General features: G+C 41.9%; 1 long non-coding RNA gene and 1 pseudogene across 1 annotated transcript; both read right to left on the reverse strand.

Annotated features, from left to right (window-relative positions):
* Nucleotides 1-7,267: 7,267 nt before the first annotated feature.
* On the reverse strand, nucleotides 7,268-18,110 carry LOC143803690 (small ribosomal subunit protein eS19 pseudogene; annotated as a pseudogene).
* A 1,207-nt stretch (nucleotides 18,111-19,317) lies between these two features.
* Nucleotides 19,318-20,420, reverse strand: LOC143809220 (uncharacterized). Its single transcript, XR_013222156.1, has 3 exons — nucleotides 20,387-20,420; nucleotides 19,460-19,514; nucleotides 19,318-19,369 (listed from the first exon to the last, which is right to left on the reverse strand). It is a non-coding gene; the product is annotated as an uncharacterized LOC143809220 (long non-coding RNA).
* Between the last annotated feature and the right edge of the window lie 328 nt (nucleotides 20,421-20,748).

Genomic DNA, 20,748 nt, shown 5'->3' on the forward strand with positions numbered 1-20,748 from the left:
TTCCTCTGGATTGTCCCACTCCTGGTTTTGGCTTACAAATACTGATGAAAATACTGAACAAATACTGACCGTGTGAACGTGGGCTTAATACAGGAACTCATTAGGGTGGAATAACACTAGCATATGGCATCGGATGTGATCTGCCAATGGTACTCGGCTCTTGCTCTGCTGTGAGCGTTATCAGATTGTCCGTGCTCCAATGCTCTCGCAGCACAGGTGTGGAGGAGACGGAGAAATTAATTTCTCTATCTCCTCAATGGTCTGACTCGCCGTGTATCAGACTGCAACATCTGCTGAGAGAAAAAAAACCAAAACAAAACGACTGCACACGAACAGCAAGTGAGAAGAAGATCATACCACTTTTGTGAAAGAAAATGGAACAGATTTTTTTTTTATACTCTTTATTAGTCAATGTGGCAACATTTCACTTCCATATCAGAGAAATGTTCAGTTATGGATGCGAAACGTTGCCACATGGACTAATAAAGAGTACGCTACTTTTCTCACAATTAATTGGAGTGATGGATAGACAGATAAACACACATACATAAGAATAGATACTCAGAATTACACCATTTATGCAGGACAGTAGAAGTATACACAGCTCCACAATATACCGTATATACTTGAGTATAAGTCGACTCGAGTATAAGCCGAGGCACCTAATTTTGCCACAATAAACTGGGAAAACGTATTGAGTCGAGTATAAGACTTGTATGCATTGTCCCCACATCCCCGTCCTTGTATGCATGGCTCCTCTGTCCCTGTATGCATGGTTCCTCATCCCCATCCTTGTCTGCATGGCTCCTTATCCCATGTTTGTGTGCATGGCTCCTTATCCCCGTCCTTGTATGCATGGCTCCTTATCCCTGTTCATGTATGCATGGTTCCTAAAAAAAATAAAAAAACACATCCTACTTACCTTCCCTGCATGCCCTCGCAGCATCTCGTTCTGGTGCCAGCAGCTCCTGTGGCCGGGCGATCACATGTCCCCCGCTCATTAAGGTAATGAATATTTACCCACACCTATGGGAGTGGAGAGGGGTGAATACTCATTACCTTAATGAGCGGAAGACACATGATCGGTCGTCCTGAAGAGCTGCTGGCGCCGGAATGAGATGCAGCGAGGGTGCACAGGGAAGGTAAGTATGATGTGTGCTGGAGGCCGGTGGCTGTGGCTGTGAACGCTATAAGAGAAATGAATATTCACTGCCAGTGCAGTGAATATTCATTTCTCTTTAGCAGCGGCACAGGCTTTAGCCACAGCCACCGGCTCCTGCCTCTGTCACCCGCTGCTCCTTCTCCATCTTTCTGGGACAATTATTTGTGTATAAGCTGAGGGGGGTGTTTTCAGCACAAAAAAAATATGCTGAAAAACTCGGCTTAGGCTACTTTCACACTTCCGTCGGTACGGGGCCGTCGCAAACCGTCGGCCCAATGTACCGACGGACATTGTGCTAAAATCAGCACAACGTGGGCAGCGGATGCAGTTTTACAACGCATCCGCTGCCCAGTGTGATGAGCGGGGAGGTTGGGGCGGAGATCCAGCCGCGCATGCGCAGTCAGAAATGGCGGACACGTCGCACAAAAAAAGTTACATTGAACTTTTTTTGTGCGTCGCGTCCGCCAAAACACGATGCATCCGTCGCACGATGGATGCGACGTGTGACCATCCGTCACGATCCATCGCTGATTCAAGTCTATGGGCAAAAAACGCATCCTGCAAGCACATTTGCAGGATCCGTTTTTTGCCCATAACGACTGATTGTGGCGGACCAAAAAAGACGGAAGTGTGAAAGTAGCCTTATACACGAGTATATATGGTATACTACAATCTATTATATACACAATGGCATATTATATACCGTGTTAAGGAATATAGAGCGGTGTATATATTATATAGTGTAGAGATGTGGCAGCAGTGTATATATAGTGTGAATTCCACACTATATGCATAGCGCCATACTATATAAACATCTCTACACTATATAAACATCTCTACACTATATAAACATCTCTACAATATATGGTAATTAAGACAGCATTATACTATATTATGATGCATACATCACATAGGAGACACTGCGACTGCTGAATATATATCACATTGAAACTACTGTATATACAATATATAGTCGATACTGCGACTGATGTGTATAGTTGTAGTATCACCTATATATTGTATGTGATACTGTGACTGCTGTACACACATTATATAGATGAAACTGAGATAGATTATATATATAATCTATTAGACACAGATAGATAGTGCGACTATACACAGCAGTGTCACCTATATAACGTATATACAGTAGTCTGTACATTATACAGGTGATACTGCAAATGTTGGATACACGTTATATAGGCGATACTGCTACTGCTGTATATGATAGTATCACCTATATATCTTATATACAGCAGTCTATATTCATTATATAGGCAATACTGCTACCGATGTGTATATACGTTATATATAGGTGTTACTGCTGTGTATATGTACGTGTGTGTGTGTATACACACACACACCAGTATCACCTATATAACGACATGTATACACAGAAGTATCACCTATATACACATCAGTAGCAGTATTGCCTATATAATGTGTATAGACTGCTATATATACATTATATAGGTGTTACTGCTGTATATAATCACTATACCACCTATATAATGTATGTATAGCAGTCTATATCTTATATAGGTGACTTCTACTGATGTGTATATACGTTATATAGGTGACACTGCTGTGTATACATGTACATATATGTGTATATGCACATGTGTGTGTTTGTATATATATATATATATATACATACATACACACACCGCAGTGTCACATATATAAGGTATATACGCATCAGTAGCAGTGTCACCTATATAACATATAGACTGCTATACATACATTATATAGGTGGTATAGTGATTATATACAGCAGTATCACCTATATAATGTATATATAGCAGTCTATACACATTATATAGATGTAACTGCTGTATATACTGTACATTAAAAAAATTAATCTTGGGACTCACCCAGGTCCCTAAGATGGGGGGGAGGTCGGGAGGATGAAGAGCTGAGGGGGGTCGGGTCCTGGCCAGCGTTGGCAGTGAAGAGGAGAGGATCATCCCAGGCATTGGTGAGGAGAGCACTCTTCTCTGACGCTGGTACAGGCCGGCCAGTGGCAGACACAGTCAGGTGGAGGCGCCCTATGCGAGCTGGCCTTTTCAAACATCACCATGTTTTTGGCGTGATCTCCTGCTTGCCCGCGCTGACATGGGCAGCAGACGAGCATGCGCAGGAACTAGGACCGCGGCCGTGCTCACACTCAAGCGCGGGCCGCCGCGGCACTTGCCAGAGCAGGCAACGCGTGCACACAGGACCTGGCTAAGTTTTATTAAAGGGCCGGCTGGAGGGATGCAGCGTGTTATGTATTAAAATCGCTGCCGCTCCTCCAGCAGCCCTGTGCAGCTGCTCAGGCACCGGCCCGGGGGGCAGATGCATTCCTGCCACCCGGCCCAGTTCGCCCCTGGCAGGACCTGAGAAGCCTCCTTTACTGCCTGTCAGATCGCTGATCTGATACAGTGCAGTAAAAAGTGTCAGATCAGCGATCTGACTTTATATAGTGATGTCCCATCCTGGGACAATGTAAAAAATATATATTAGCATGTGTAAAAATATTTTTTTTAAATTCCTAAATAAAGAAAAAATATATATTTTTCCAATAAATACATTTCTTTATGCAAATAAAAAAACAAAAACAATAAAAGTACACATATTTAGTATTGTCGCATCCATAATGACCCAACCTATAAAACTGTCCCACTAGTTAACCCCTTTAGTGAACTCCATACAAAAAAAACAAAGCAAAAACAATGCTTTATCATCATACCGCCGAACAAAAAGTGGAATAACATGCGATCAAAAAGACGGATATAAATAACCATGGAACTGTTGAAAACGTCATATTGTTCCGCAAAAAACGAGCCACCATACGGCATCATCAGCAAAAAATAAAAAAGTTATAGCTCTCAGGATAAAGCGATGCAAAAATTATTATTTTTTACATAAGATAGTTTTTATTGTATAAAAGTGCCAAAACATAAAAAATTATCTAAATGATGTGTCACTGTAATCGTACTGACCCGAAGACTAAAACTGCTTTATCAATTTCACCACCCCCCAAAAGAAATAATGAATTGCTGGTTTTTGTTCATTCTGCCTCCCAAAAATCGTAATAAAAAGCGATCAAAAAATGTCAAGTGCCCAAAAATGTTACCAATAAAAGCATCAACTAGTCCCGCAAAAAACAAGACCTCACATGACTCTGCAGACCAAAATATGGAAAAATTATAGCTCTCAAAATGTGGTGATGCAAAAACTATTTTTTGCAATAAAAAGCGTCTTTTAGCATGTGACAGCTGCCAAACATAAAGACCCACTGTTAGGGCTAGCGGAACACACCAAATAATTAGAGAAAAGGAATAAGGTGCGTTCGCAGCCCTGGGTCCACCGTGCAGAGATGGAACCTGCTGCTAAGCAATGACGGACTATATGGCGGTACAATGAGGATACACACACACGGGTTAGCTTCACCCTGTGTGAAAGAAGCAAACCCTGTTGCGTGACAGTGCCGCAGTACGGCACGTAGCAGAAATAATAATATAGTAGCACGAGAGTGCATGCGATGCCGCACTGGCGGACGCCACTAACCACTCAGACTTGGGTTTGGAAAGCGCGGTGATAGCGCATGGCGCCGCACTGGCGGTCACAGCGAAAGAGGCTGTTTGTGTACTTGTGTTGGTAAGAAGTCGGGCGCTAGATTACAATCATCCTCCTTACGCGAGCATTCAAACACAAGTGAGGGGATGTTTAAAGAGCAACTTTCACTCACAACACACACACATAAACAAGAGTATACTAGCGCATGGCCATGCGGCCATGCGAACCTTTTATAGCTGCAGCAAGTTCAGGACCTTCCTAGAGGACCAATGAGAACTGCTACAGTAACTGAGCAACTTCAGGACCTTCCTAGAGGACCAATAGGAGCTACTGCAGTACCTGAGCATGTTACCCCAGACCTCCACTGAGAGGTCTTCCTTTGGGCATGCTCAGAAGGGAAAAAGCAGGACTTAGTCCCAGAGATTTCTGCTCACCACTGATCAGTACAGTCTACAATGGCAACGCCTGGAAAGGCAGCAGTAACTCTTTGCACAGAATCAGACTGAGCGAGATGCTGGGACCGATGTCTCCACTGAGCAGACTCCACTGCGGCTGATGCAGAATGAGAGACCGCAGCAGACATGGTTCGAGATTCCCCCTGTGCAGCGGTGGGAACTCGACTCCTAACACCCACGATAAATAATAAATCAAACCCCCCTTTATCACCCCCTTAGTTAGGGAAAAATAAAAAAATGTATTTATTTTCATTTTCCCATTAGGGTTAGGGCTAAAGTTAAGGCTAGGGTTGAGGCTAAAGCTAGGGTTAGGGTTGGGGCTAAAGTTAGGGCTAAAGTTTGGGTTAAGGTTGGGGCCAAAGTTAGGGTTAGGGTTGGGGCTTAAGTTAGGTTTAGGGTTGGGATTAGTGTTAGGGATGTGTTAGGTTTAGGTTTGTGGTTAGGGTTATGGCTAGGGCTGGGATCAGAGTTAGGGGTGTGTTGGAGTTAGAATCAGGGCTTTCACTGTTTAGGCAAATCAGGGGCTCTCCAAATGTGACATTGCGTCCCATCTCAATTCCAGACAATTCTGAGTTGAAAAAGTTAAATTGTGCTCCTTCCCTTTCGAGCTCTGCTGTGCGCCCAAACAGTGATTTACCCCCACATATAGGGTATCGCCGTACTCAGGACAAGTTGTACAACTTTCGGGGTCCAATTTCTCCTGTTACTCTTGTGGAAATAAAAAATTGGGGGTGAAATTATTATTTTTGTAAAAATGATATGATTTTTTTTTATTTTTACGGCTGTATGTTATAAACTTCTGTGAAGTACTTGTGAGGTTCAAAGTGCTCACCACACATCTAGATAAGTTCCTTAGGAGGTCTAGTTTCCAAAATGGTGTCACGTGTGGTGGGTTTCCACTGTTTAGGCAGATTGGGGGCTCTCCAAACGCGACATAGCGTCGAATCTCAATTCCAGCCAATTTTCCATTGAAAAGTCAAACTGCCCTCCTTCCCTTCCGAGCTCTGCTGTGCCCCCAAACAGTGGTTTACCTGCATATATGGGGCATCAGCGTACTCAGGACAAATTGTACAACAACTTTTGTGTTCCAATTTCTCCTGTTACGCCTGGTAAAATAAAAAAAATTGGATCTGAAGTACATTGTTTGTGAAAAAAAGTTAAATGTTCATTTTTTTTTTTTTAATATTCCAAAAATTCCTGTGAAGCACCTGAAGGGTTAATAAACTTCTTGAATATGGTTTTGAGCACCTTCAGGGGTTCAGTTTTTAGAATGGTGTCACTTTTCATTATTTTCTATCATACAGACCCCTCAAAGTGACTTCAAATGTGATGTGGTCCCCCAAAAAATGGTGTTGTAAAAATGAAAAATTGTTGTTTAACTTTTAACCCTTATAACTTCCTAACTAAAAAAAATGTTGGTTCCAAAATTGTGCTGTTGTAAAGTAAACATGTGACGTGGCAATTGTTACTTATTAAGGATTTTTTTGTGACATATCTGTGATTTAAGGGCATAAAAATTCAAATTTGGAAAATTGCAAAATTTTCTAAATTTTTGCCAAATTTCCATTTTTTTTACAAATAAACGCAAGTCACATCAAATAAATTTTACCACTATCATGAAGTACAATATGTAAGAAGAAAACATTGTCAGAATCACAGGGATCCATGGAAGCGTTCCAGAGTTATTACCTCATAAAAGGACAGTTGTCAGAATTGTAAAAACTAACATGCAAACAACCCTGAGGGGTTAAGGGGTTAAAGCAATAAAAATATTGTATGTTTTCCAAAATGCTACCAATAAAAACTTCAACTCATGTCACAAAGTAAGCTTCCATACAGCTCTGCTGGCAGAAAAATAGAAAAGTTATAGTTCTCAACACATAGAAATGCAAAAATAAAAAAAGCTTTTGAAGCTTGTAAAAGTAGCAAAAACCCTATGTTAATTTGGTATGATTGTAATCATATGAAGAATAAAGTTTGCTTCACTTATACAGCACGATGAACTGCAAAAAGACATAAAGAAAAATAAAAGCAATTATTTTTATTTATTTTAGTTTAGAAGCAGAAAGTTTTATTTTAACAAAGTGACTTAATGTTTCTTGTTGGCTGCTGCGACCTGTCCAACAATTCTGTCCAAGTTTCTCTGTCCTTGGGAAGTTAGTTTGCGACCTCCATTGGGGTCCTTCACCACCATTTTCAGGCCCTTCAGTGCCTGCATAACCCTCCTGGCGACACTTTTTGATCCACGGCAGAAGTGACTTGGCAACCAGTTCTCATTGTACCATTCCAGTTCCTTGTGTATCGCCAGCTTCACTGTGTCCACCCATTCGGGAACCTTGTGTTTACCAGACTTCTTGTGGAAACCAGCCAGGTGGTAATTTGTTAATTGTGCTGCACCAAAAATTGCAAAAAGACTTGGTTCACATTTTTCTTGTGCATTATGCTGAGCAATTACATTTGAGTTTCTCTCTTAATATCTAAGAAGTATCGTTTCTCCTTGCTGAGATTGACATGCTAAACATGCCGAGATGAGGAGACTTAAAGCCGCAATGCTCCTCTGGGAAATATGCTAGCTATGCAAATTGTCTCTTCAGAGAGGAAGAGAACTAGAACTCTAGTGCCACCTATTGGAAGGTGTGATGGTGTGATATGCTATGTGGGTATCATTTTTGTATATATTTCTATTTTACTTATTTTCATGGTGTTCTCTTGTAGAAGGAGTTATTTGCTAATTGATGAATGGCTGTTGCTGCCATCTGATATCAGCCCCCACAGCACGGTATTGTTTGCTAATATGCTAATGACATGTTGATCTAGCTTGTTGAAACAATGAGCCCCTGAGACCTTCCCCCTCCTGACCTGTGAATGAGGAGGGAGACTTAAAATATCAGGAAGGTGAGGCACAGATCAGATCCTGTGTGGAACCATGATGTGAAGACAGCACATCAGAGAGAAAGAAGTATGTTTGGACTATGCTATCCTCTGTCTGCTGGATTGCTGGACTTTTATCCTGTTACTGAACTGCATTTGTGTTCTGGACTATTTTATCCTTTGTGTGGGGATCGTATATGGACCTTTCGTATTTTTGCCTAAATAAAAGTCTTGGGATTGTTCACTCTTTGCTGGCTCTGTTGATTGTGTGGTACCGGAGAAGGACCCCATGACAGAAGGTAGCAATCCTCCAAGTCAATGTCGACCCTTTAACGAGGCTTGCCACATGACTTAGGATAATAGCCAAACCAGAATTTGGGTACTGCCCCTCGTCAGTGCAAAGTGGAGATCTGATTTGGCTGTGTGAGAGGCACCCGGCTGATATCCAAGAAGTATTGTTTCTCCTTGCAGAGATTGACATGCTATGCATGCCAAGATGAGGAGACTTAAAGTCGAAATGCTCTTCTGTGAAATATGCAAATTATCCAAATTATGTCTTCAGAGAAGAAGAGAACTAGAACTGTAGTGCCACAAGTAGTAGAGCATAGGGAGGTTTCGTCAAACTCAATTTGACAGGTGGACCCGCCCCTATCAAAGTGTATCAAGAGTGTGTAACCCCTCTCCTCCCTGGCTGCCAGCTGTCAGCATCTGTTCCCTGTGTGTCTGCTCTCCCCTTTTGATATAGTTTGCTAATGTTAATTTGATACAGGGATTATTATCCCAGTATTGCTTTATATTAGATTTCCGTATTATATGTAACTGCTGTGAGATTATTCTGTAATCAGGGCATTGTGTTTTATATTAGATTTTTCGTTTTATATGTAGCTGTTTTGGGGATTATTCTGTAAGACATGTTTCATTATCAATGAACACATATAGTGAATAGTGCAGACGGTTATGTGAAAGCCAGGGACAAGAACTATTTCTTACATAAACACAAACAGATGTGTACGTGCAGCTAATGTCCCATCAATCAACACAGCAAAACTGTCTGCAATTCCGGTTCACATACAACAAGCAGCTGTGTGTGTTATGAGTTATGGTGGGATATGGTGGGCCCCACGGATGCTTCTTCCCTTCTGGGATCCCAGATAGATGTGCAAACACAGAACGGTTTAAAATGTTTATTGTCAGTACTAAAGCACAACAGAGCTAATTGCTAGCAGATGTCGCCCTGAATATCTTTTAACTAGCTATCTGTCCTGGTCAGACATTTAGATCAACGAAGACAAGTACTGGGCACATTATGTATGTGACCATATTACAACACCCGCAAGTGTGTAGCGGTGTGTTTTATACGATTATAAAAAGCCAAAGACACGATATTGTAAAAGTTTAAAAGATTTTATTGTAAAATAAACACATCTCAAAGACATTTCAATACTATAAAAATTCTTACAGAGTATAAAAGCAAAAACATTAAATAGTACAATGATCATACATCAACTCACTTTTTACAAAATAAATAGTATCACAAGTACAATGAACATACATCATTACACTTCTTACAAAATAAATAATATAGTGTTACAAGCCATGTACAGCATTTATCCAGTACATTCTTTACATCGTGAGCCACATGGTTTGTAGCATCGGTAGAGACCTTTTTTTAGGTAGCAGAGTTCCGCGTGTGGTACCTAATGACGGGGAATGTAAAGATTGAATTGTACATGGCGTCGGAGCTAGCTTCTGTGGCATAGATACAGCGTGTGTCTCACTGCTGGAAATTTTTAATTCATCTAAAAGCTTCCTAGTAATGGAGTTACCAACAACTGTAGATGGTATATTTAGTTCGGCCATAGACTGCATAAATGAATCCCAACCTGGCGGTAAATTTCTGCCGGTCAGAGTATGACTCTGCATTGTACTACGTACCAAATCCAGTAAGTTAGACCCTGGTATTACGGATCCTTTGAAAATAAATTCAGCTTTATTATTCCAGACTGTAACATTTCTATTCTGCAGTAACCTGTTTAGTAAAAATTCAGCATTCTTTTTATATCTTTGGTTTATATGGCTGACAATTTCAGCGATCTCTTGATTTTTATCAGAGTCGGTATTTGCCAATTGTTGCTGACCAGGATCAGGAGTGCTAACGAGATTTAAAGCCGTTACTTCTTTTGAGCTGTACCTTGTATGTACCAAGTAGCGCTGTAGCACGGAGCTATACATTTTAATTTTCACATCATCGGGAATGTCGCGACGTTGTAAAATGTCGCTAATTTCACCATCAAGGCGTCGAATAACGCTGTCGCGTATGTTAACTGTAGCAGCGGGTCTTAGTTTGTCTAGCTCCTGTTTGGGGACTAGATACATTTTCTCTGTATGCTCCATTATCTTCCTGCGAGCAGACTTGTTAATATAGGGATTGCAAAAGCTAAAACAGGGCCGATAAACCCGCCGGCCTGCTTTAGTAGCCGCTTCTTTTTCTTTATGGTCTGAGATCTGTCGCTGAGGGTTCTTATAGCTTTACGCCACTTCTTTAATATGCCTTTTTGACGCTCTTTCAGCGGAATCCTGCCTTTTAAGATGTTTAAAGCAATCTCGCCTATGGCTGTAATTAAATCATTGCTTGCATTGCGCAAAATAGACTTTCGGACAGTGGGGGTTGCTTTCACCAGAGTTTTTAAGAGAGCCCAGTTACGCTGGAGTCTCTCAGACATCTTTACAGCACAATGCACACAGCGTAGAATGTCTGATACCTAAATTCATTTTTTAGAAGTGTTTTTCTTTTGAACATAGACAGCAGGCAACGCTGGTGGAAACAATCCGGTCCTTAAGCGAAGATCCTCAGGGGTATTAGCTCTCAAATCTACAAGCAAATACCCATAAGGCTCCCGCGTGGCATCCTCAAAAGCTTCTAGGAAAAAACGTGTTTTTCTGGGGTACATCTGACGAGCTAGAGAGTTAAAATTTGCAATTTATCTCGGGGGTTATTAAAAAGCACCATGTACTTTGTGTTTAAATTTATCGTACGGCTTTTCTTACCCTGACAAAATATGTTTTGTACCAGGTAGAAAATGCTGAGATTTCTGTGGTGCACATACTTGGTAAAGGCTTTTTCTATCTCACAATTTTCACTAGCACTCTCCATGAGATCATCAACAATAGCCAAATTCACCTTCTCCGGCAGGAATAATTCGTCATCTACGAATGTATTCGGCAGACCCTCCACAAATCTGGCGTGGGGAAAAGAGAGCGAGATTTCATCATATAGTTTTTGCCAACACGAATAAAACCAAACAATATTATCAGGTTTCTGAGAAAAATTAGTTTCAATATTGTACAGCAGTTGTTTTACAAAATAGCTCTTTCCAGAATTAGATGGCCCTGCTAGAATGCATGAGAATGGGTGTTGCAGGCGTGTATCCATCACCACAATACTCGGCTAATACCCAAAAGGCAGGGTTGTGAAAGCATCAATTAGGCGCCGCTTTGTATAAATGCACTTTTGTGTTTTGCATAACGGCCTCGTTTCAATCTCCCAGTACTTTTTATTTCTCACAATGGACGGCTGCTGTACGACAATACGTTTCTGTGTATCTGTGTCAGAATTGCGCGGGTAGTCCAGAACTAGATCTTTTAGGCTGTTGAAATTAATAGATTGAGAGTTACCGACATTTAGTGTTATCCCCTTAACTTTTAAGACAGTTTTACCGGTGTTGAGTTTGTATCCGTAAGTTTTGGGGCCCGTGGATACAAATTCTGTGATGTGTGTACCATCGGGTATTTCACTGGTCAGCTCCCCCAGGTAATCGCCTAAAGGCGGCTGCCACTCATCATCTCTCTGTACAAAAATAACAGAATCTGTGTTGTGATAAAGGCACCTCTCCTGCAGACGGTCCAGCAGCGAATAGACCTCTAACCGAGCATACGCTGTTGTAAAACACGCAATAAAAATGTTTGTGTTTTTATTGACGGTGTGGTGCCCTTTTGCGTATTTCCAGTTAATGGTTGCGGTGTCATCATCAAGGAAATGTAACATCGAGATGTCATAGTAAGGCAGGAACAAATACTTAAAAAGCTCATCTGGGTCCCTAACAATGCTGGTACAGTGGGGCAAAAAAGTATTTAGTCATTCAGCAATAGTGCAAGTTCCACCACTTAAAAAGATGAGAGGCGTCTGTAATTTACATCATAGGTAGACCTCAACTATGGGAGACAAACTGAGAAAAAAAAATCCAGAAAATCACATTGTCTGTTTTTTTATCATTTTATTTGCATATTATGGTGGAAAATAAGTATTTGGTCAGAAACAAAATTTCATCTCAATACTTTGTAATATATCCTTTGTTGGCAATGACAGAGGTCAAACGTTTTCTGTAAGTCTTCACAAGGTTGCCACACACTGTTGTTGGTATGTTGGCCCATTCCTCCATGCAGATCTCCTCTAGAGCAGTGATGTTTTTGGCTTTTCGCTTGGCAACACGGACTTTCAGCTCCCTCCAAAGGTTTTCTATAGGGTTGAGATCTGGAGACTGGCTAGGCCACTCCAGGACCTTGAAATGCTTCTTACGAAGCCACTCCTTCGTTGCCCTGGCGGTGTGCTTTGGATCATTGTCATGTTGAAAGACCCAGCCACGTTTCATCTTCAATGCCCTTGCTGATGGAAGGAGGTTTGCACTCAAAATCTCACGATACATGGCCCCATTCATTCTTTCATGTACCCGGATCAGTCGTCCTGGCCCCTTTGCAGAGAAACAGCCCCAAAGCATGATGTTTCCACCACCATGCTTTACAGTAGGTATGGTGTTTGATGGATGCAACTCCGTATTCTTTTTCCTCCAAACTCGACAAGTTGTGTTTCTACCAAACAGTTCCAGTTTGGTTTCATCAGACCATAGGACATTCTCCCAAAACTCCTCTGGATCATCCAAATGCTCTCTAGCAAACTTCAGACGTGCCCGGACATGTACTGGCTTAAGCAGTGGGACACGTCTGGCACTGCAGGATCTGAGTCCATGGTGGCGTAGTGTGTTACTTATGGTAGGCGTTGTTACATTGGTTCCAGCTCTCTGCAGTTCATTCACTAGGTCCCCCCGCGCGGTTCTGGGATTTTTGCTCACCGTTCTTGTGATCATTCTGACCCCACGGGGTGGGATTTTGCGTGGAGCCCCAGATCGAGGGAGATTATCAGTGGTCTTGAATGTCTTCCATTTTCTAATTATTGCTCCCACTGTTGATTTCTTCACTCCAAGCTGGTTGGCTATTGCAGATTCAGTCTTCCCAGCCTGGTGCAGGGCTACAATTTTGTTTCTGGTGTCCTTTGACAGCTCTTTGGTCTTCACCATAGTGGAGTTTGGAGTCAGACTGTTTCAGGGTGTGCACAGGTGTCTTTTTATACTGATAACAAGTTTAAACAGGTGCCATTACTACAGGTAATGAGTGGAGGAAAGAGGAGACTCTTAAAGAAGAAGTTACAGGTCTGTGAGAGCCAGAAATCTTGATTGTTTGTTTCTGACCAAATACTTATTTTCCACCATAATATGCAAATAAAATGATAAAAAAACAGACAATGTGATTTTCTGGATTTTTATTTCTCAGTTTGTCTCCCATAGTTGAGGTCTACCTATGATGTAAATTACAGATGCCTCTCATCTTTTTAAGTGGTGGAACTTGCACTATTGCTGAATGACTAAATACTTTTTTGCCCCACTGTACATGATAGATTAGATCTCTGAGCAACCTTTCCCCATAAAGAATTTAAGAAAAGCTTGGAGATCTGTCTCTTAGCAGGATTGACAGCTATATTTTCAGGCCGTAATTGGACACCTTCTTTTTCAAGAAAGGAGTCAATGTACTGCCTTTTCTTATCCTCATCAGTGCACCAGCTAGGGTAACCAGAGGCTTCCTGCTTCTCCCGCAGATGTAATTTAATGTAGGGAGTAGGGTTGAGCGACCTTTAGTTTTTTAGGGTCGAGTCGGGTTTTGTGAAATCCGACTGTCTTAAAAGTCGAGTCGAGTGAAATCGGCCGACCACCGTGAAAAGTCAGGTTTCGGCCGAAACACGAAACCCAATGAAGGATATATTTTTTTTTTCTCTCTATCTCTCTCTCTCTCTCTCTCTCCCCCTCCGTCCCAGCACAGAAAATTTCGTTTTGCACATTCCAAATCCCTACTGCGCACAAGCGATAACATGACGATGACGATAGGCGTTCACTCCCCTAAGACCTATGTCATCACTCTGCCCACGCTCATTCATTGGCTGTAAAAATGGCGCTAAACGCGTCATACGAAACGCGACTTTGGCGCCAAGATCGCGTACCGCATGGCCGACCCCGCACAGGGATCGGGTCGGGTTTCATGAGACGCCAACTTTGCCAAAAGTCGGCGACTTATGAAAATGAACGACCCGTTTCGCTCAACCCTAGTAGGGAGCAAACAGATCATCAGTGGTTTTAGGAAAATGCCATATTTCATAGATGTGCGCGATCCGATACCCTTTTTCTATCGCCATCTCGAGCTCTATAGTGCACCAGGTGCCTGACAGTGCACGTTCTTCATCACTATGAGCACAAATATCTGCCTGGGAATTTACAGCGCATGTGTAGCATAGGGGAAACATTAATTTTTTGTTGAGTTTTACCGGTAAAACTGGAAAAAATAAATCTCTCGGCGGGAAGACCTTGACTTTAGCAATGCCAAAGTATTTTTTAATGAATCCAAAATTGTCATAGATGATGTCTGGATGACCTACAGGGTATGTTTTAGTTTTGTTTACAAAGGGGTACAGACTGGTGAAATCGTAGTAATGTAAAGTCTCCCCTTCTACCAGCTGGTGATAGAGCTTAATGGCGTTAGTTCGCCCGCCATAAAGCGCATCACGGGGGTCTAAAGGAACGGGAAATTCCATCTGGTGGAGAAATGATTGAAGGTTAGAATCATTTTCAACCATTTCATTCCACTCATGCTCCCACATCACTCTTATTGTGTAGCCGCAGGCCTGTAAGTAGCGCTTTTTAGCTAAAAAGGTGTAATAAAATTGACCGTAGGACGTGTTTGTGACCTTATTCGTGTCATTTTCATTATAGCACACGGGACACCCATGGTAAAAACACCCTTGAAATTCAAATGCTATGTGTTGGCCGCTAACATAGGCATAACCATCTAGAAAATATTTCCCGACTTGTTTTTCACCGCCTCTCAATGCGTGACGGATGTCGATGTTCTCGGATTGTGCTACATACATGAGCCATTGTATAGCTGGTGACGAGTAGCGCTTTTTTGCCTTGTGATAATTATCACCAGGCAAAATGCCGATGGTCTTTTTTGGAAGAAATTTAAACCTGTACATTGCCATACACACTGAGGCCAGGGTGATGAGCTGAAAAGGATCAACACATATGCTCACTACAATCGTTTGCTTTTGACGCTTACAGTATTTTTTGACATTTTTCTGTGTCATTTGCATAATACGCTCTCTATAGATCTCACAGGCTTGTCTCAGAATTTCAACATCTTGTTTGCAATAAGATTTTAGCTCAGCCTTGAAGTCAAAAGTTGTATTTACCTGTGTCGCATACCACTCCAGGAACTCTGACTTCTCACCAGGTGACATGTACTTTACCCCATAATATTTTACATCAGGTATGGGGCCTACATAGTTTTGGTTTTCTCTGGTATTAAAAAAGTGTGGAAAATGTCCTTTACCTCCTGAAAAGCCCATGGCCTGTGGTAATTTACTGAGTTTCATGGGGATAAAATTTAGAGAGTCTATGAATCTTATAGACAGATCGGGTAGGGTCACACACAAGAGGCGGCCACCTTGGGTTATCAACTTTACCTGTAGTTTTTCAGAAATCAGTTCCTTAACAATAAAGTATGAGTCGTATCTACCACCATTGTGGGCAATAAATGTGTGATCTGAAAATTTACCGCTTGTAAAGAACTGTACAAAGTCATGTGTACAGGTATCACCCTCAAACTCCCAGGAGGGGTGACCATACAGTGTAGTAGCATAAATGTAATTCGGGATGTGTGTGCCTGTCTCCTGCATACATTCAAAATCATAAAAGATATAACAATCCGACTCATCCTGTGCTACATACCGCCGCATGTAACAAAGATGAGCATCAAATTTATTTATACGTCCGCGACATACAGGACAGCGCAAACCATTACATTTATGCTCAGTCTCGCTATTTCTGAAAACAAAATGGTTGCATTTATCACAAAATGTTTTAAGCCTGCAGAATGTTAAGTCGGCTACCCCCAATTGTGTGTGATAATCTAAGCACTCGCTCGATCGGCAATAAACCCTGCAAATAGGGCACCTGGGCTGTTGCTCGCCAGTGGTTTCTACACAATCCTCTCTCTGACAGGCTTTACAAAAATACTGACAGGAATGATTGCTCTTGTGATGAAACACAGAATTGCAGCATTCGCAAAAGTAATCAGCACCGATAAAACCCTTCATATTTTTGATACCGTAGTAGTGATGATCATGGAACAATATGAATACGGTTTTACCATTAGTTGTATTGCCACTCTGAAAGTAGCGCCAGTCACCCTGGCTATAGTACAGTACTTTAATGGTGACCCCCAAATATTTTTCAAATGCAGGAATGTCGCTAAAGCTCACTAACTGACCATCAGGGATGCCCAGTGCTGTGTGTATGTTTTTAGAGCAGCTCAGTAAATCGCCATCAGCGAGATCTGTGTCATCCATCAGGGCGCACACACTAATAGCCAAACAAAGATTTGTCGTGTAATTGTTAAAATCATACAGCCACTGCCTCTTTTGCTTAATGATCCGACTGCTCGCTATAGATTTCAAGCACCTTTGTTTTTCACCACCACGGCAGTTTTTAATGATGGTGACGACTAGCTTTAACGAACTGGTTGCTATGCATTCAGCGTTACTTTGAAGTGTGCGGGCAACAGCATTTAAAAAAGATTCAGAATTAAAATCTTCCCTGGTCTGTTTTGTAGCGAAAATAGGGTCTAGAGTATCGCCACCTTCAAGTCTTAACTATACAAAGTCACCAGGTTCAATGTCCCTGATGATGCTATCCAGTAATGACTGAATGCCGTCGTGAACAATATTCACGCCCTCTACAAATGATTGTACACGCTCCAAATTTACAAATCTAAATTGATTTGTATGTATATGCCCGTTGAAATTGCGGAGAGCCCTTTGATGATGATAGATGCGTTGTAAAAATATTGTATGATCGGGGTACAACACATCACCATCAGCGGTAGCCTCAATGTCTGAGGCTTGTGAATTTTGTGTAGATGTATGCATGGCATCTGCAGAGTTGTCTCGGCTATGTGAATGCTGGTCTGACGGTTGTGGCTGCAACTGTGGGGTCTGTAGAGGTATTGCAGGACACGTGCCAACACGACGCCTCCTAGAGCATAGCGCGCGCCTGGCGCTGACCAACAATTTTAGAGCCCTCTTTATAGCTCTAGCCCTATTATAGCTGGATAGTGTTGGTTTAGGTGGTTTATGCATACCGTGGCCGACCATATTCAGTCATAATGGGCTAGCTAGCAGCAGCTGTTGTCTCGCCAGCCAGCTGCAGATTCCGGAGTGCATATAGTTCGGCCTTATTAGCATGTGTTGGTGCTCGTGTTGATAATAATTTTTCAAAAGTATCACAAAAAAACATTATGTTGGGGCCCCAAAGTTTGTAGCGTAAGTAGCGGGTGAACTGTTCCTGAAACACAGTCATTTCAGCAATCCCCCAACCGATGGATTCGTGCGACAGATTTGTAGATGGCGCTTGAATCCTTGGCTTTTTACACACCTTAACACTCGCTGGTAAAGACCTCCTTAACTGTTTCTTAACATTAACAGAGTTAGATACACAAGCATGAGATGTGCCACCCAAATTAGAGGCGCCTGTGGGGGCGGCACCAGAGGAGTTAGCAGGTACAGTTAGATACGCCGCTGGCGGCTGCATAATGTGTGCCATACGTATAATGATCGGTTCTACGGCTGGTTGCTTACCATCAGCGAGCTGATCAATCGCTCGATCAAGCGCTTCACCAGTCATCGTGGCTGTGACACCCACGGCGCCGGATGTGTTTGCTGGCTCTGTAATATGCTTTGTTTTTCGCTAATGTTTTCGGGGTGCCTCTACCACTTCTGGATATAGTAGCGCTGGGTCATTCACACGGCTGGTCGTTGTCTGCTCAGTACTTGAATGGGGTATTTCACGCTGGGCCGCAGACACAGGGTTTCCCAGGCCGTGCACCACACAGGTCGACGATACCGGGGTTGTTCTAACAGGTCAATTAGATGACTGTATTGGCGTCCACACTGGTGCTGCGCCATTCTCGGAGATCTGTAGCGGTTGTAGCGGTGCTGGTGGCGATTTTCTCACGACTTTGCGTTTAGCTGCGGGAAAGATTATACATGTGTCAGATATGTGCGCGAGCGCCGCGTGTCACTGCGCTTAGCTGGTGGAAAGATTATACATGTGTCAGATATGTGTCAGATATGTGTGGAACCAGGAGCTCATTGGAGAAGCACGTGTATCATTGATTGTACAGAGAGTGTGCATGTATATCAAAATATACACTTACGGACTAGCGATGTGGGGTGGATGATTGCCGTGGCGGCTTCTGGAGCTTCTGTGAGGTTCTCCATTAGCAAAGGTATATTCTCTTTTGTGTATACAATTCTCCTAGGCTTCACTTTACAGGCTATAAATAAAGATATAGGGCTTAGTAGTGGCGAGGGGGATTTTCTCAGAGCGGTTGTGCAAAAACACGTTTTCATACGATTGCTACCTTTTCCTTTCTTGCTCGCAGGTCCTCGCGGTTTTTTAGGCGCTCTAGAAACCGGGCTATTTCTCGGTGTGGGGGTCTGGTACAACAGGTCTTCAGCGGTCATCTGATTGTGTTCCGAGGTAATTGGTTCTGGAATCAGGTCGACATCTGTAAAGAATTAATATATATTTACACGTCTAAATAGTTAAAAGATATTCAGGGCGATATCTGTAAAGAATTAATATAAAGAATTAATATATATTTACACGCCTAAATACTTAAAAGATATTCAGGGTGACATCTGTAAAGATCTAATATATATTTACACGTCTAAATACTTAAAAGATATATATATATATATATATATATATATATATATATACACAGACACACAACACACCTATGATGTCGTGCGATAAATCCCACACAGCAGCGTCAGCTTCATTAGTGTTACTATACTCAGCTCCTGGTGTATCACACTCCAGAGTAGGCACGCTGAAGGCGTTTAAAAAATCATCGGGGATGGTCCGCATAAGTTCATCTTAAACAAGTAAGAATAAAACAATATAAAAATAATATACAAAACAGCCCTTACTTAGAATGGTACACTAACTGCTGCATTGAAACATACCTAATAGCGAATCCTCAACTAGGTCGGAAAAAGCCGAAAAATTTTGGGATTCCATCTAAAATAAATTATCTGTGTACATTTTTGTGCTATCTATATTAATTTTACAACACAAATATGGTTTATACAGTAAAACAATATTTGCGAGTGCGGCATAAATATGTTTATACTAACCAAAACATAGGTAATAAGTAAGCGGTGAATACGCTAGTTAGGCTGTATTAACAGCTATTAACTACTGTATTACACAAATTATGTCATAATAAATATACGGTTAAATTATTAAAACATATAATGTCGCTAACCACCAATATAATACTAACTTATTAAAACAAATAACAACTTTAGTTATGGTTTTGAGAGAAGAGGGAGAGTTAGAGCAGCACAGCTCCACTGAATAAGAGGACACAGCAGCGCGGAGTATGTCAGAAGGTGCCAGACTGAGCGGTAGAGACCGGCGGTGCTAGCGTGGAAACATGAAAGTCCATATCAAAGCCAATGGTAGAAAAAACGCCAAAGCACTCACCGATCTTGCAGTTGCAGAAATGCTTTATTACTTCATACAAAAATCATCTTCACGGCATACGGGAGGACGGGCAAAGTGCAGGAGTGCAGCGGACGAGACAACGGCCGTTTCGCGCCCAATAACGGCGCTTCAACGGGTCTAAGTCTTAGACCCGTTGAAGCGCCGTTATTGGGCGCGAAACGGCCGTTGTCTCGTCCGCTGCACTCCTGCACTTTGCCCGTCCTCCCGTATGCCGTGAAGATGATTTTTGTATGAAGTAATAAAGCATTTCTGCAACTGCAAGATCGGTGAGTGCTTTGGCGTTTTTTCTACCATTGGCTTAGTTATGGTTTTAGCTATACATAGTTAAGCATTTGCGAATAATGAGGCAAAATAGAATAATGCTGAGCTCTGTAGAAACTTACATTTAGAATAACTCGGCTGTTAGTCTTGTCTGGCTTCTGGTGGATGCCTGATGTACTGCAGTGGTAGAGACAGCTGTATTTATCCTGACTGACAGAAAACAAGCCTTCTGTTAACACCCAGAAACACTCCCAGTTACGCCCCAGCCACATGCCTTCTGTTAACACCCAGAACACACCCATACAGACAATTACAGCATGTATTAACTCACGCATGATATTGCCAGATTAAAACCTGAAATTTTATACAATTGAATTTCTGTAAGAAGCAGTCAAATGTTGTTCACCGAGACACAATCATTTTATTCAATCATGGCTTCTAATTCCTATGAAATATATTATCTAGGACTGGAATATTTGGAATA

Source organism: Ranitomeya variabilis, chromosome 2 (assembly GCF_051348905.1).
Source record: "Ranitomeya variabilis isolate aRanVar5 chromosome 2, aRanVar5.hap1, whole genome shotgun sequence".
Classification (NCBI taxonomy): Eukaryota; Metazoa; Chordata; class Amphibia; order Anura; family Dendrobatidae; genus Ranitomeya; species Ranitomeya variabilis.